Source organism: Schistocerca serialis, chromosome 6 (genome assembly GCF_023864345.2).
Source record: "Schistocerca serialis cubense isolate TAMUIC-IGC-003099 chromosome 6, iqSchSeri2.2, whole genome shotgun sequence".
NCBI classification, from domain to species: domain Eukaryota; kingdom Metazoa; phylum Arthropoda; class Insecta; order Orthoptera; family Acrididae; genus Schistocerca; species Schistocerca serialis.
In genome coordinates, this window is record NC_064643.1 from 298,981,870 (window position 1) to 299,000,021 (window position 18,152).

Below are 18,152 nucleotides of genomic sequence, written 5' to 3' on the forward strand. Positions count from 1 at the left end.
AGTCATAGATGCAAAATGTTGAGACCAATTATTTGCAGAAGAATGGAAAAAGTATTAGTGCCCGATCACAGAATATACTGGAAAAATGTAGGAATAAGTGAGACATTTCTGACCCTACGATTTAGGTAAGAAGATACGCTGAAGACAGGCAAGCCTACCTTTATAGTTTTTGTGGAATTATAGGGAAATGAGGAATAGACGGGAAAAAATATTTCCATGTAACACAAATGGAAACGCCTTGTGGCTAGGGCCTTCCGTCGGGTAGACCAGTCGCCTGGTGCAAGTCTTTCGAGTTGACGTCACTCCGGCGACTTGCGTGTCGATGGGTATGAAATTATGATGATAAGAACAATACAACATCCGGTCCCTGTGCGGAGAAAATTTCCAACCCAGCCGGGAATCGAACCCGGGCCGTTAGGTATGACATTCCGTCGCGCTGACCACTCATCTACCAGGGGGGACAACACTTACAGAAAGAGATAACAAAATGAAGATGTGTGTGTAGTCATCAGGGTGTAGAGAGTTGTAGAGTGTAAAATCCTTAGGAAAGGAGAGAGACAGGAATAGTCCGAAAGCTAACTGTGAACCGTGAGCGCTGGAGCTACTCTAATTCGAAGTCGTTGACAAAGCAGAGAAAGTCAGAAGAGTGATCATAAAAAGAAGAGATAGAGAAAGAGAAAGCCTTTGGTAATGTGCAGTAGACTGGACTACGATCTTTGATATTCTGAAGGTAGCAGTGATAATATACATTATACGGGGATACATAATGAGAGTCGAAGTACATGAAAGAGAATGTGAAATTACGAGTGAAATACGTTGAAGCCTATCCCTGGTGTTATTCAGTCTGCTCTGGCTCTGAGAACTATGGGACTTAGCATATGAGGTAATCAGTCCCCTAGAACTTAGAACTACTTAAACCTAACTAACCTAAGGACATCACACACATCCATGCCCGAGGCAGGATTTGAACCTGCGACCGTAGCGGTCGCGCGGTTCCAGAATGAAGCGCCTAGAACCGCTCAGCCACACCGGCCGGCTATTCAGTCTGCACACAGAGTAAACTGTGATGGAAAATCAAGGAGAGATTTAAAAAAGGCCTTAAAGCGCAGTCATAATAAATGCGATAGTAACTTCATAAGAGGTTTTAAGATGAACATATTTAAAAGTAAAACAAGAATAATAAGGCGATGCTGAGGGAACTAGATTAGGATGTAAGACACTGATGGTAGTATATCAGTTTTGATTTTTGGGCAACAAAGTACCTGATGATGGCCGAAATAGGAAGAATATAAAATGAAACAGGCAATAGAAAGAAAAACATTTCTGATTTAATTAAGTTCGCCTATCAATTTAAATGCTAGTAAGTCTTTGTGAAGCTGTGTACCTGTATTGTAGCCTTCTGGAGAAGTGAAACATCATCGATAAACAGATAAAACTACGAGAGGGTCGGTACTATAGAAGAATGCTGAAGAGTATAGAGTGACGGAAAAAAATCGCAACATAAAAAATAATTCATCTGAAGTAATGAAATTTCGAGAATATATTTGTCTAGGTAACATGTTTAAGTCGCTAAAATTGCAAGACCACAGACTAATGTAAGAATGAGATCAACCATTACTAATCTGAAATGCTGGTACACTAATAACCGCTGTATCCGCCAGGATGTCGAATGCAAGCATGCAAATGTGCGTGAATTGTGTTGCGCAGTTGCCTGATGTTACGTCGTGAGATGGAGTTCCATGGCTGTTGCACTTGGTCGGTCAACACAGGGACGGTTTGTGGATGACGCTGGAGTTGTAGTCCGATGATGTCCCGGATGTGCTCCACTGGAGACACATCTGGTGATCCAACGGGCCAAGACAACACGTCGACACTCTCTAGAGCATGTTGGGTTACAACAGCGGTATGTGGGCGAGCGTTATCTTATTGGAAATCACCCCCTGTAATGTTGTTCATAAATGGCATACAAACAGGTCTAATCATCATACTGGCGAATCATTTTGCATTAAAGGTGTGTGGGATTACCACGATAGTGCTCCTGATGTCATACTAAATCGCGTCCCAGACCATAACGCCACGTGTAGGCCCAATGCATCTATCACGCTGTTAGCGTGCAGATCATCAACTGCTCTTCCTTCTAAGGAACGTACGGCAATGATTGGCACCGAGGTGGAACCAGGTTTCATCACAAAACAAAACGGGCCTGCATTCTCCCTTCCAATGAGCTACTGCTTGAGATCACTGGTTTTGGGTAGTGGAACGCACGGTACGGGACGTTTGACATGGAATTGTGTTTGAAGTAACCCATTTGTAACAATTCGTTGCGCCACTGTGGTGCCAACTGCTGTTCAAATCACAGCTGCAGATTCGGTGTGATACGACGTAGCCATACGACAAACATGTGGTCGTCCGCTGCCGGAAATCACGTACATTCTTGAGTACAATTCATCACGTCCAATCTGAAAGGCAAATAACGCTCACGACCGTTTCAGCATGTATTTACAGAAAACCTGATTTGCATCATCATTGTGGCACTACTAACGCCACATTATGCGCCACCGTCTTTCAGATGTAGAAACACGCGTACCAACTTCCTTTTATGTCGCACAGCTCCTTCTTGGTTATTTTCCTCAGTGTATGCGTACATCGAATAGTGAGGAGGTAGTGAATCGAATTGTAGAGGAAAGAAATTTGTATCACAACTTGACTATAAAAAGGGACTGGTTGATGCAGCATGAAGGGATCGTCAGTTAGCTGTATTTAGTGAAACAGGCTTCAGCCGGAAAGTAAGGAAGGAAGGTGCAGCTGTGATGCACCCATACGCTCGACATCACGAGGAAATCGGAACCAGAGAGAATCTAAACTTGCACTTTGGGTAAATAGTAGTAATGTGACTGAAGCTCTCGAATCTCACTCTACTGCACTGTACACGGTACCCATTTTATGCCCAACTGATCGAGCGCTAATAGCAGGCTGCTTACACACTCGACCAAGCACTGCTCTTCCACAGTCATTGTGTTGCCTTCACCGCATCTCAAAAGTTTCGATCCTGTTCCTTTCTGGTTTTACCACAGTGCATGATTCACCAACATGCATTACTGTGTTCTAAATGTGGATCATCAGGAATTTGTTCATCACATAAATGTCTAAGTTTGATACTAGCAGACTCCTCTCGACCAGGAATGCCCCCTTTGTATCTGTGATAATCAGTTTTATTTGTCCTCCTAACATCGTCCGTCATGGGTTATTTTGCTTACAAGGTAGCAGAGTTCCGTAACTTCGTCTACTTCGTGATCACAAATTTTGTTATTACGCCTGTCGCTATGTTCGTTTCTGATAATTGTCATTACTTTTGCGTTTTTCCAATTTGCTCTCAGATCATATTCTGTACTTTCCCCCCTCTTGAGCCTTTATTTTATTTCGATCATGCATACACTGATGAGCCACAACATTATGACTACCTCCTTAATATCTTGCTTGGGGATCCGACAGGTTTGTAGAGGTATGTGGCAGCAGATGTCCTCACAGGTCACGTAATTCGTGTAAATAACGGGCCGCTGATCTGTGTACGCGGTGATGGCACCCAATAGATACGCTGATGGGTATCATAGGATTTACATCAGGCGAATTTGGTCGCCGAGACATCAGCGTGAATGCACTATAATGCTCCTCAAGCCACTGTAGTACAGTCCTGAGTGCGAGACGATTATACTGCTGAAAGATGACATCACTGACGGGGAAGACATCAAGCATGAAGGGATGCAGGTGGCTCGGAGCCGTCAGCGTGTGTTAGATTACCACCACAGGTTCCATGGAAGCGCAGGAGAATGCCTCCCAGAGCACAATACTGCTCCAACCGACGTGCGTGCGTGGCGCGTTGCACGTTTCGAGCCGCCGTTCATCTCGGTGACAGCGTTTGTGGAGACGACCATCGACCTAGCGTAGCAAAGATGCGATTCACCCGCAGAGGCGGCACGTTTCCATTGATCGGCGGTCGAATCGAGATGGTTCCGTACCCACTGCAATCGTAACTGGCGATGTCAATAGTTCAAAAATGTAACACGTAGGGGTGGTCTGCTGCGAAGCTCCATTTTCAACAATGTACGGTGAACGGTGTGCTACGAAACACTTGTGCGTGGACAAGCATTGCGTTCTTTTGGCAGAGAGGTCACAAATCACCTTCTATCCACTTCACAGAGCAGACAAGCCTCCGAACCCCACGTTCTGTGACGAGTAGCGGACGTCCAGCCATTTAGGGCCTAATGATAGTTTCACTGTCCTTCTACCTCTTTCCGTAGATGGACACTACAGTGAAATTTTAATTTTAACTACTGACGACACCTTTGGCACGATTGTTTTATGCATCTCCACTGCAGGATGTGATTTTAGTAAGTGATTAAAAGTTTTTGTGCTTCTAACACTCTGTTAATTTTCATGATTACTTAAAGCTGGGAGTGTTTGTTTATTTTTTTCTATCTCAGTTATGTTGCTAAGGTTTTTGCTTCTGATGAAGGTATATTTAGATATACCGGAACTGTGGTCAAGGATTTCAATTAATTACCCTGCAACTGTTTGGTTGTTATCATTTACCGTGAAGATTTTTAACAGTTGGTGCTTCAGCTATATTTAAAATTCTGGAATCGAAATCGCATGATGTGTCTCATAAATTTGAAAATCTAAGCGCTTGGAATGGGTTTACTACGTCGCTCAACCATGGTTCCTGCCACAGTGCGATCAGGATAAGGTCTAACACGTATGCTGTCGTTACTGTAGCACGCGTTGCCGAAGAAGTAAAATTCTAAGTAGGAGAATGTTGTGATACCCGGAGAGTGGAATACCATACAAATTCCGGGCTTCCTTATGTCTTCTTTCTCTGCGAGTAATAGAATTTTCCTCGGGACACTGATTTGTTTCTGAAGCCAACGGTGCTTTTTGTGAAATATATCAGCAGTTCCCTATTGTGTTCTTCTCTAAATTACTCTGGTCAAAAATTTGAAAATAAGAGAAAAATGGTTCAAATGGCTCTGAGCACTATGGGACTTAACTTCTGAGGTCATCAGTCCCCTAGAAATTAGAGCTACTTAAACCTAACTAACCTAAGGACATCACACACATCCATGCCCGAGGCAGGATTCGAACCTGCGACCGTAGCGGTGGCGCGGTTCCAGACTGTAGCGCCTAGAACCGCTCGGCCACCCCGGCCGGCTGGAAATAATAGATTTCAGACAGATAGGGTCACACAGGATATATTGTAGTATATTGCCTAGCCATCTTCGGCCGTGTGGATTCTATTCTGATCACACGGCAGTAATGCGACTTCACTTACTATGGACCCCAGGGTGAATAACCGCTGACTTTGGAGCATTTAAGTGATATATCTGATGTTGAAAGTATGCATCACATTGATTAGTGAAAGCTGATGACGAGAATTCCTCAGAGGAAACAAACGGCGTACAATGTCCAATACGATCATTCCTGAAAAGCACTGTGACGTTCATTCCAACTTCCTATTTGATCACAGCTTTGCTTTTCCGTTTATTTCCCTAAGAATTTGAGTAAGACGCAATAGCCTTTCTAAAGAAAACACCAGTGCGCCAACAAACAACAATAGGTGTATACATTCCTAAATACGATATGCAAACCCGCATTTTTCCTTAAAGTATGATGCTGAGAACTGTATCTCTGCCTATAAAAAGCGTCCGTTAATATTAATAACCGACGCGTATTTTACAGACAGCGCGTTATGTATTTCGTGCTCCGTGGAAGACAAGGGAGATACTGATAAAATTACACGTGTCTTTGCTCTCCTGCATTGCAGAGAAACATTGATAGCGAGAAGTGGTCACTTGCATACGGAAGAAGTCGGCAGTGCTCGTGTCACAGGAAGATGCTTTGTTATCCTAACCTTCTTTTTAGCTCTTTGAAAGTCATTAATTCTGTGAGTGCGTCCCATTACTTTGTGCAAAGGGTAAAACAAGAACAATATATCGGGCTCTTCCCTCGGACTTTCTATATCTGGATGCTGAGATCTGTGGAACTCAGGAAGACGTAAAGCCTTTTGTTCATCAACTTCTTCCGTATCTGAAACCAAAATCTAAGCTGACCACCAGAGGGAACATCCTACGTAAAGTCATGTTATCAGTTTCAATTTGAACTACCTTTCTTGTTTTAACGAATCCCTCCTAGCTACGGGCTTAAAAAACGAAGTATAAAGCAAGTCATTTAAAGGTTCACAGCTAACAAATTAAATTTCACTTGCAAGAAACCGCAGTTCGGTCGGTTTATCACAAAGCTCATTTCATTGCTTTCACGGGAAATGAAGTGAAGGGCATCAGATTTGCGGAAAGAAGAAAGGGTGGAGGGAAGCTCCCACGCAAGACACATCTCCATCGACTGCAGAAGTTACAAGCAGTTACGTCAAGAACAAAGTCCTATTCATCGTGAGCCCGCTTAGTCCGTGGTTGCCTTCTCTTTCTTATGGATTTTTTAGGAGCCAGAAAACAGCTTTATTGCTGCACATTTCAATGTGTAACGGCAAGGAATGATTAATTTCTAAATAATACTTTTGTATGTAAGACATCTTATAGTTTTGTATGCTTCTTTCAAGTCAAATAAATGATCATGCTCAGCAATTTGAGTGAAGAATTTGGCATATTTTGTATGAATAGAAAACAACAGTCTCGTCTGAGCATTCTTCTCCGAATTTGTTTTTACATTTCAGAGACGCTCACAAAAACTGCTTGACTCTAACCTATTTGTCGTCTAAAACTGTAACAACAATTTTGTGTAAATTCACGTAAGGCCAAGAAAAGCGTCACGCATGTAAATGATATCGACGGGCGAGGCAGAGAGGTACAAACAGCGGCTTCACCATCCTGATAAACATATGGTTATGTGGTTCGAAAAAAAGGCCTACATGAAATGTATATGGTTTTGCTTTCGGTTACCATAGAGGAAACGAGAAGAATTAGTAAAAATACGTTGCTACAAACTTAAACGTTTTTGCACTGAATTACAAGTAAATGTAACTGTAAGAAAGGTAGATAGCGGATGATTGTAACAAATCTCGCAACCCACTCTACCTTTATTTAAAAACTGTTAATCAATTGGAGTTTTTCAGGATAACACGTATCAGACTTGTTGCTACCTATGCGTGGATATGTCACGTTACTTGTGTGTTTAATAATTGTTTTTGAGTCATTTGGCTGATACGTAGCACCGAATTTCAGTAATTTGACAGAATTTTTATCAAACAAACCTAGACAGACACATACAAGTCCCAGAAACAAGTTGAAAGTAGTTCCAACCTCATGGTTCAGAAAAATATTTTCGTGAGGTTTCCTTTGACTGTAAGGGAAATACGGAAATTGGTAAGCGCCCATTTTTATAGATGACGGTTTCAAAAGAACAGCAACCCTATTACGCGTCGGACCTGAAACTAGCCGCTCTCCCCTTAGGAGGAAGAAAACAAAGAAATCTTGTAAGTTTTGGTCTGCAGATTCTTCACAACACAGAGCAACTAACAAACTTAAATGACAACAGCTTGTGCAGTACTTATTCATTTATCTAACCAGTTGGGCATGCGAATAAATATTGTTAACTACTGGATTAAACAAGTAAGCTAAACCCTCTTCCCAACTCTGCTAATATCCATTCACTGAGAATAGTCCCCGTACGAGTGAGTGACAGAAACGACCAGTCATGTATCCGAACTCAGTCCTGCAGCACAATAGTTTCCTGTGACAGGCGTCGGGTTATCCAAGTGATCAATGCCCTATTGAGAGACGAATGCCCTTCACTTACAACCTTGTTGGTAGTCAAACAGGAGAGTCACGTTTCCCTCCGCTCGATCGGAGAATCTTCTGTCGAACGTGCTTGTCATGACAACCGTGGAAGTGCTCGCGGCATAGTCAGTAAATAGACCTGTGTAATACAACATAGGTCTGTGCCCCTTAACAAAAGATGATCAGATGAGATCCTTTGCATCGTTACGTTGTGTCGACGTGGAAAGTTCGTACATAGCAGCACCGAATGGCCGTGGACAGTAATGGAATAGTATACACGCTAATTGTGCAGTGTTGAAGGTCGTACAAGAAAGGTTCTGCGTATTGGGTCCTACTGCGATGATGTAAATAATATCGTGCTGCAGCAAGGCTACATTCGGTAGTACCCCCTTCGCACACGTGACCACAGGAAATCCTGAGACACGCACATTAAGTCACTAACAGGAAGTGGTCGCTAGCGAACCGGAAATTTCAGCGGTTGTTACAGCTGAAATTGCTGGGGCAAGACAACATTACTTTTAAGTTATTGCCAGTTACCCTACTACTTAACAATGAGGTGACAATATCCGTGGCCTAGCGATATGCGCTTATACAGATGGCGGTGGTATTATGTACACAAGGTCTAAATGGACAGTGTATTGGTGGAGCCGTCATTTATACACAGGTCATTCTTGTGAAAAGATTGGTGACTTGATTATGTGCGTACGACGGGAATTAACAGACTTTGTACGCGGAATGGTACACTACTGGCAATTAAAGTTGTTACACCATGAAGATGACGTGCTACAGACGCGAAATTTAACCGACAGGAAGACGATGCTGTGATAGGCTAATGATTAGCTTTTCAGAGCACTCACACAAGGTTGGCACCGGTGATGACACCTACAACGTGCTCACATGAGGAAAGTTTCCAACCGATTTCTCATACATAAACAGCAGTTGTAGGGCGCTGCCTGGTGAAACGTTGTTGTCATGCCTCGTGTAAGGAGGAGAAATGAGTACCATCACGTTGCCGACTTTGTTAAAGGTCGGATTGTAGCCTATCGCGATTGCGGTTTATCGTATCGCGACATTGCTGCTCGCGTTGGTCGAGATCCAATGACTGTTAGCAGAACATGGAATCGGTGGGTTCTGGAGGGTAATACGGAACGCCGTGCTGGATCCCAACGGCCTCGTATCACTAGCAGTCGAGATGACAGGCATTTTATACGCATGGCTGTAACGGATCGTGCAGCCACGTTTCGATCCCTGAGTCAACAGATGGGGACGTTTGCAAGACAACAACCATCTGCACGAACGACGTTTGCAGCAGCATTGACTATCAGCTCGGAGACCATGGCTGCGGTTACCCTTGACGCTGCCTCACAGACAGGAGCGCCTGCGATGGTATGCTCAACGGTGAACATGGGTGCACGAATGGCAAAACGTCATTTTTTCGGATGAATCCAGGTTCTGTTTACAGCATCATGATGGTCGCATCCGTGTTTGGCTACATCGTGGTGAACGCACGTTGGAAGCGTGTATTCGTCATCCCAATACTGACGTATCACCCGGCGTGATGGTATGGGGTGCCATTGGTTACACGTCTCGGTCACCCCTTGTTCGCATTGACAGCACTTTGAACAGTGGACATTACCTTTCAGATGTGTTGCGACCCGTGGCTCTACCCTTCATTCGATCCCTGTGAAACCCTACATTTCAGCAGGGTAATGCACGACCGCATGTTGTAGGTCCTGTACGGGCCTATATGGATACAGAAAATGTTCGACTGCTGCCCTGGCCAGCACATTCTCCAGATCTCTCACGAACTGAAAACGTCTGGTCAATGGTGGCCGAGCAACTGTCTCGTGACAATACACGTCACTACTCTTGATGAACTGTGGTATCGTATTGATGCTGCATGGGCAGCTGCACCTGTACACGCCATCCAAGCTCTGTTTGACTCAATCCCCAGGCGTATCGAGGTCGTTATTACGGCCAGAGGTGGTTGTTCTGGGTACTGATTTCTCAGGATGTATGCACCCAAACTGCGTGTAAGTGTAATCTCATGTCAGTTCTTGTATAATATATTTGTCCAATGAATACCCGTTTATCATCTCCATTTCTTCTTGGTGTGGCAATTTTAATGGCCAGTAGTCTAGTTAGTACTAGACACACGGGACATTCCGTTTCGGAAATCGTTAGGGCAATATTTCGAGCTCCGCAGTATTAACAGTGTGCAGAGAATAGCAAATTTCAGACGAAACGTCTCATCACGGACAACGCAGGGGCCGGCGGCTTTCACCTAACGACCTGGAGTCGGAGCGTTTGCTTAGTGTCCTCTGTGCTGACAGACAAGCAACACTATATGAAATAACCGCAGAAATCAATGAGGGATGTATGATGAACGTATCCTTCTGGACAGTGCAGCGAAATTTGGCGATAATAATGGTCTATGGCAGCTGACGACCGACGTGACTGACTTTGCTAACACCACGACATCGCCTGAAGCGACTCTTTTGGGCTGGTGACCATTTTCGTTGGGCCCTAGACGACTAGAAAACCGTGGCCTGGTCATGTTCAGTTGGTAAGATCTGATGGATTCGAGCGTGGCGCAGATCCCACGAAGCTCTATACCCGGTTGTTAACAAGGCACTGTGCAAGCTGGTTTGGATTGTGTTTACGTGGAATGGGCTGGGTGCTCTGATCGAACTGACCTACATGTAGACCATTTGCAGCCATTCATGGACTACATGTTCCCAAACAACGATGAAATTTTTATGGATGACAATGCGCATGTCACTGATCTACAATCTTTCGCGATTTTTTTGAAGAAAATTTGAAAATTTCGAACGAATGATATGGCCATCCAGATCACCCGACATGAATCCCATCGTACATTTATGGGACATAGTCGAGAAGTCAGTTCGTGCGAAACATCCTGCACCGGAAGCGCTATCGCAGTCACGGACGGCTATAGCGGGCACTTCCAACGACTTGTTGAGTCCATTCGCAGGCGAGATGCTGCACTACGCCCGGCCAAAAGGAGGTCCGACACGACATCAGGAATTATCCCACGACTTTTGTCACTTCATTGTAAAAGACAATAATGGTTGTAATGAGACGGTATCTCGGTATAACTATTGTAATTTTCAATCGAATTTTACTCATGATCGACTTCAAATGGTGTTTTCCATCAAAGACGATTTCCTCTTAAAATTAAAACTTTTCGTTCTTATTTAACTTGCCCTGAACTTGTTTCCAAGCAAGGTGACGTTCTGCAGCTTTCTGATTATTTCGCCAAAGTATCCGTCGTAGTGTACACGTGCTCGTATAGAGTAACGCACAGTGGATTAACTTGTGAATTGGGAAGGCGAGCCAATGTGGATTGAATTCTCGATCGAATCAACGACTGTAATAGGGTACACCGGCCAGACGGAATGCGGTTTTTAGGTTGTTTCCCACTCTGGTTTAAGCAAATGCTGGACTGCTCCCCGAAATTCCAACCCAACGAATACAGTGCATAAACAATCAAAATACGATATCGCACAGAAAAAAGTTTACAGCGTTCAAGATTGTGCGCACGATCTTCCTCCCTTACGGTGCTTTGACAACTGTGCCGGCAGCTAGGCCATTAATCTACAAAGGAAAATAATGATACGACATTGGGCTAAAATTTACAAAGCGGACCTGTTCAAGAGGGGACAAACACTATGGGAAAGAAAGTCTGTCAAAACGTGTTTTGTGTCAGAGCAAGTTCCGGAATCAGACTTTAAGCTTCAACACACAATACTCTTATCGAATGTGAAAACCTATCCCGCCTTCTGCCTTATGTGATACATTAAACTGTCGGAACATATTGGAAGGTTCACTTTATTTCCGCATTGCAAAAATGCCTTTTTATTATTGCATAGCTTTTAACAACTTACAAGGCGAACACTCGGCGATCAAATTTTTGTAATTTTTTAAAATATTTATGGCATATTAAATTCGAAACTCAAGTATCAATCAGCTGAAGCATCTCCATTGCAGCTCTCAAAAATTCACGAGAAAACTGACTTTTAAATTTTCTAAGCGTGTTTATTGCCATGTAGTATTTTTTTCCCGACTTGCAGCGTGGTTCTGTGTTGGAATGCTTGCCTGCCATGTCGGGTTCCTGGGCTCGATGTGCTGCCAACATAAATTTTTATAGAGTGGTGCATCTTTACGAGCATTTCCGAGAAGAAAAAATCAGTAACGCTCGTCACTAGTGATCGCTCTATCATTGGTTCGAGTGTCGTTTCGGTTGTCACTTCTTTCACTTTTTTCATTTAGTTCGAATAACTACATCATTTAGTCTGAATATAAAATTCCTCACATACATGCTGTCAATTTTAAGAAAATTACACTTTTTCTTATTTCTAAATACTTACACATAAAAATCCAGTTTCACCACACATATGAATTCTTAATTACCGATCTTTATAGCCGGCCGCTGTGGCCGAGCAGTTCTAGGCGCTTCAGTCCGGTACCGCGCTGCTGCCACGGCCGCAAATTCGAATCCTGCCTCGGGCATGGATGTGTGTGATGTCCTTAGGTTGAAACGTCCCCTTAGAAAAATTATACATGACTGTGCTTAAACTGATACACAATATTTCTTTAGCGCAACGCAATCTGACTTTCAATAATCCCTACAAGAGAATGGCCCTGAATAAATTAACCTATACGTTTCACAAATCACTTACCTCACAAAAATCTCCGTTACTCAAACTACTGCAATACAGCGAGCGCCAATACTGCTAGCTACATAAAAGATTCAAACTACTGAAGGCACTAACTACTGATAGGCATAGTTAGCAAATGAAAGATTTTGATAGAGAACAAACAATGTATTTACCTTGAAAGTGTTCAAAAGTCATAATATATATAGCAGTTCATGACATCCATTCTTACAAATGTTCTGTTTCTGATAGACACATGTCCAGATCATCCGCTCTCAAAATTCCGCCATTTCTCTCTCCACATCCACCACTGCTGGCGGCTCACCTCCAACTGCGCAACGCTACGCGCTGTTAACAGCCAACTGCCCAACACTGCAATAGAAATACTGCAACATTGCAGACCCACCACAGACTGCACACAGCACAGCCAGTGATTTTCATATAGAATGCTACATGGCGTTACCAACATAAAAAGCTACACAGCCTACTTACAAGGTTAGTTAGGTTTAAGTAGTTCTAAGTCCAGGGGACTGATGACCTCAGATGTTTAGTCCCATAGTGGCTAGAGCCATTTGAACCATTTTTGAACCGATCTTTATAGAAGATTGCTAATGACGATTGATTAATTTAAAAAATGCATTACAGATTAAATTTTTTCATCCTAACGTATTTTACGCTTCACGGAAATACTCGTGGAACGAGCACTTTGCTTTAAAAATTAATCAAGTCCGGGGATCAAAAATGTAGGCGAGCATTCTACTACGGAGACACTCAGCCCATCGAAAAAGCAGCCATGCTGTAGGATATTAAACTCTGAGAGTTTATATATTTTTCTGAACTGCACGTATCACAAGTTCATTTCCGAAGCAGCTAGGTGTGTATACTGTTCGCGTGATGGCGTAGTTAAAGTATACCGTACAAAGCAAAACGACGCTACGAGGCCACTATGGTGGAGCCTCAGTACAACTAGTGTCTGCTCCCGGTAGCTAAATGGTCAGCGTAACGGATTGTCAATCCTCTGGGCCCGGGTTCGTTTCCCGGGTGGGTCAGGGAATTTTCTCCGCCCAGGGACTGGGTGTTGTGCTGTCCTCATCATCATCCTATCATCCTCATCGACTGCAGGTCACCGGAGTGGCAACAAATTGGAAGACCGGCGCCCGCGAACGGTCTGCCCGACGGGGAGCCCTAGCCATACGATTAAATCAATAAATACAACTAGTCATTTTCTCATTACGCTTATCAGATGTTTCATCCGTTCTAGGAGCAGCCAGTTTTATTACAACAGCAATTGATGTACGATCAGAAGGAATATGTTTAGATCACTTTCAGCCTTCGTCCCGTTACCCTTTACCACCGTAAAAATGGATTGGCTGCCCCGTAACTGTTTTTTTATGAACTCCAACTCCAAAAATGGCAGGGGTGAACGATGGCTGCGCAGTTGAGTACGGGTTAACAGACGTGGAACTGTTGAGCAACTGACAGCCTAGATGAACAAAGTGTTTTTCGACGGCCATTCAGTTAACACTGCGGTGCATGGGCCTCTGCTGCAGGAGCCTTTTTCATGCATCCGTACTGACTGCTGTTAAACGGCGACAAAGTCAATTGGACGTCCAGTGAATGGTGACAGGTGGCCTCTTCACATGAATCGCATTTATGGTCCATCGTACACTGTGTATTGTACATCGTGTATTGCGCGAAACCTCTGCAAGAATCGTCGGAAAGGTCCAGGCCTGACGTGGGATCGTATGCATCTATCCTTGGAGACTATGTTCACTCCTGTATGCAGCTTATTTTTCCTCGGCATTATGGCATCTACCAGCAGGACAACGTAACGTGTCACACAGCTCGCAGAGTATGTGCGCAGTTCGAACAACACCTGGATGATTATCGACTCCGCTGGATACCAGACTCCAACCGAGGATCTGTGGGACTACTGTATTGGGCTGTTTGCGCAATAGATCCTCAGCAGAGAAACCTAGCGCACCTGGCGACGGCACTGCGTAAGTAGCCTGTTTATGTGTTTGTATGTTGGCAGCGCTATGCAGGGCTATAGACTGCATTAATGTCACTGACAGCGCTGTGTGCCCTCTGTAAGAGACTCTGTGGCTGGTCGGACTCGCAGTTGGAAATTAATAGTCAGCGGTGATGGCAGCTGGAAGTTAATAGCTAGCAGTGATGGGAGTTTTGAAATGCATAGACAGGGGAGACGACAGTTTGAAGTGAATAGCCAGCAGTGATGGCAGTTGGAAGTGAGTAGTCAGCAGTGATGGAGGTTATTATTATTTATTATGTAGTATGCTGCGTATTGGCAGGTCCATGTCTTCGTACGGAGAAATTCTGATTCCACTGTTCCCTGTCTTCAGCTTCTTCCTTCCATCTTTCATGTCGTCCAGATGTTGAATTGTTCTTCTTCCTCGTCCTGCGTTTCTTCTGAGTTTCCCTTCGATGACATCATGTATGAGTCCCTCGTGTCTCAGTACATGTTCAGTCCAGTTGGCCTTTCTCTGGAGAATTGCACGGAGAATACTTCTTTCCTTTCCTACTCTTCGCAGTACATCGTCATTTTTTATGCGATGTCCACTTGATCTTTTCCATTCTCCTTCAGCGCCACATTTCAAAGCTCTCTAAGTATTTTTTCTCCTTCTTTCTTAACTGATAGAGGTTAGAGGTTAATAATTATCAGTGTTGGAGGTTTGCAGTATTAACGGGAGCGGACGGTCTGGACGTGTGTCCGTCATGGAGATTTAACGTGGGTAATGGAATTATTGACGATTATATAACGTTTCGAACTGATTGTCACATGATTAAGGTAAAATCTGCTAAATACATTGCTCTGCAACAAAATCTTTCCTTTCCTAACCATATGGCTATTGGTAGTTAGAGCCTTCAGTAGCTAGAATCTTTTATTTAGCTGGCTGTATTGGTGCTATCTGTATCGCTGTAGTTCGTGTCATGAAGATTTTCTGTGAGGTAAGTCGCTTACGAAATGTATGGGTTATTGTTAGGATTTCTTCTCATTCAGGGCCATTCTTTCGTGTTAAGTAATAGAAGATTGCGTTGCGTTTGCATATTGTGGGTCGTTAACGAAGAGAATAAGTTTGAGCTGCGTTTGTCGGGGAAAATTCTGTAGCTCAGAAATGAAATGATAAAAAAATAGCAAGGTGACACTTGCATTCAATTTCACTCACCAGTTTCAGAACTGAATAACGTAGAATTTCACCTTCTCAGTTATTGCAATTTAAGTAAGAAATTTAAAGAAGTTAGGAGTCTGCGCCCCATTGGTATCTTCCAGAACTTGACTGACTCTCTTGCTGCACATCCCGCAGCAATCCGCCCTGCGAAAGGTGGTTATTCAGACTTTTGAAGGTGGTCGCATTAACCTGACTGGACAGTGTGTAAGTATATCCTAGCCCCGCTTACGAATGGGTAGTCCTGGAAAGTGGTAACGCTCCCCTCCACAGCTATCGGGAACACCGTTATTTACTTCCTCACTACAATAGCCATCAGAATGCGTCAAAGACAGTACTTCATACTGAGACCACACTCTTTTTGTCCAGAAGGCTCACTATTTTTCTTTTTTTAAATTTCGGACGGCTGCTCGCTCCTCAGGCCTGTACTTGTTCACCGTTCCTCCCAGCCGCCCCAGTTATCTCACCACCTGCCAACAAATATGGCCTCTGTCAACTTGTGTCTCCTGTCAAGTCCCCAAATAATTTCCCGCCTTCCTTCAATTGCCCTCTGCCCTGTCTCTGCCGTAAAACCACTCGTCTGGCTGCCTCGTAACTGTTTATTAGGATCTTCTACGTTCAATGTAAATGTTCTCCTTCTCTCTGTCTGTCTCTCTCGCTCATTTTCCTGCCGTGTTCTGTGCAGTGGCAGTATCCCCATATGTAGCGCAAATGTTTCTGGATGCCTCCGCTGTTATCACCCCTCTATTGAAATCAAACAGAAGAATACGTTGCAAATGTTCCTATTTTTCCACGTAGATTTTCATTTTCTAGCGTCCACAGCTCCACTCACTGTCTCCAAATGACAAAATAACCACTCAAATAGCAACACTGAGCTACAAACAACAAATGACAATCGATAAATTAACCCGTAGCAACCGGAGTACCAGCATGCAAAACAAAAATGCTATGAACCTATATACCAGTAAGCCGTAGTAAAAATTGCTGTTTTGAAGAGCGCGCCGCAGCGCGTAGTGTGAAGCAGTCGCCCTCCGTATCTGGCGGTGGCGCCGCTGTGGCAATCACAGATTTGGTGTCCTCCTCTGGTGGGAAAGGGGAAAGGTTACCTGTTCACGTGCATTTAAGGGGCGCTATGAGCTCGCCAGTTGGTCAGTCGGAGTGAGTCTGGGTCAGTCTGTCAGTCGGGGCGAGTCTGGCAGTTGGTCAGTCCGAGTGGGGCTGGAGACAGTCTGTCAGTCTGCCAGTCTGGGCGAGTCTGGTCAGTTGGTCAGCCAAGTTAGTCTGGGTCTGTCTCTCATCCGCATTGGTGAGGCAGTTAGTATCTGTCTGTCGTCCGGAGAGCTAGTATGTGTTAGGCCGCCAGTCTGCTCGAGTTTGCTCAGGCAATGGTCATTGGCTGTTGGATCGATCGGTTGGTCGGTCGCGCAGTGTGACACTAGATGAGTTGTCCGCCTGGAGCGTCGGCGCATTTGAGGTCGCCACGTGAGTCCAGTGGCCGTGCCGTATAGCGAGGCGTAGTGGCTTCGCGGCCGACACGAGAGCAACAGGAGTCAACCCACGACATCGGTCTGGCCGGGGCGAGCTGCGACGCTGTGAGACGGGACATCGGCGCGCCTTCCTGCGTCCGTTGAAGCGGCTGGCAGCGGACGGTTCGGGAGAGAGTTTTGGGGGTGCAGCGCCAGGTCTTCGCCAGAAATCGCAGTTATTAGAAGTGATCCGTGATGCGTTGTTACAGTAACTTGTTAAATTCTACTTGTGTTCTGGGTCAGTCTCTCGTCCCCAGCTTGCTCGTCCTTTTCTCGTCCGCATTTGTCGGTCTGCCGTGCGTTAATAGCTACCTCTGTCATGTTTGTCGGATTCGGTTTAACGAATTTATAGAATTACGGTGTAAAGGCCGAATTCCTGAAACATGATTTTATCTTGCCTATCATCTTGCGAGGCGGTATACGTGTAATGTATGGCATGTCGTACATTTTATGCAAGTCTGAATTTCATGGGTTTTATTTAAATAGTCATGTTTATAATGTTGCCACCCTTCCACCGTAAGAGTCCTTTTAAATACAAATTGCACGGCCGGCCGGAGTGGCTGTGCGGTTCTAGGCGCTAAAGTCTGGAACCGAGCGACCGCTACGGTCGCAGGTTCGAATCCTGCCTCGGGCATGGATGTGTGTGATGTCCTTAGGTTAGTTAGGTTTAATTAGTTCTAAGTTCTAGGCGCCTGATGACCTAAGAAGTTAAGTCGCATAGTGCTCAGAGCCATTTGAACCAACAAATTGCACTTTCGGTGGCCAATAATTTCTTAGTGCATAGTTAATGTGTTTGTGTGAGTTGTTAAAATTTTTAGTTTAAAGTAATTTGGTGTGTTGCATATTTGCACCAGTGTAGTCTTTCAGAGGTTGTTTGTTGTGAGCGGTTGTGACTACGGCCGTGTTGAAAGGGAGCGGCAAGCTTCTCAGCCCGAAGGCTCATACTGTCAGTATTGTTCTTTCTGCCTCTAAATG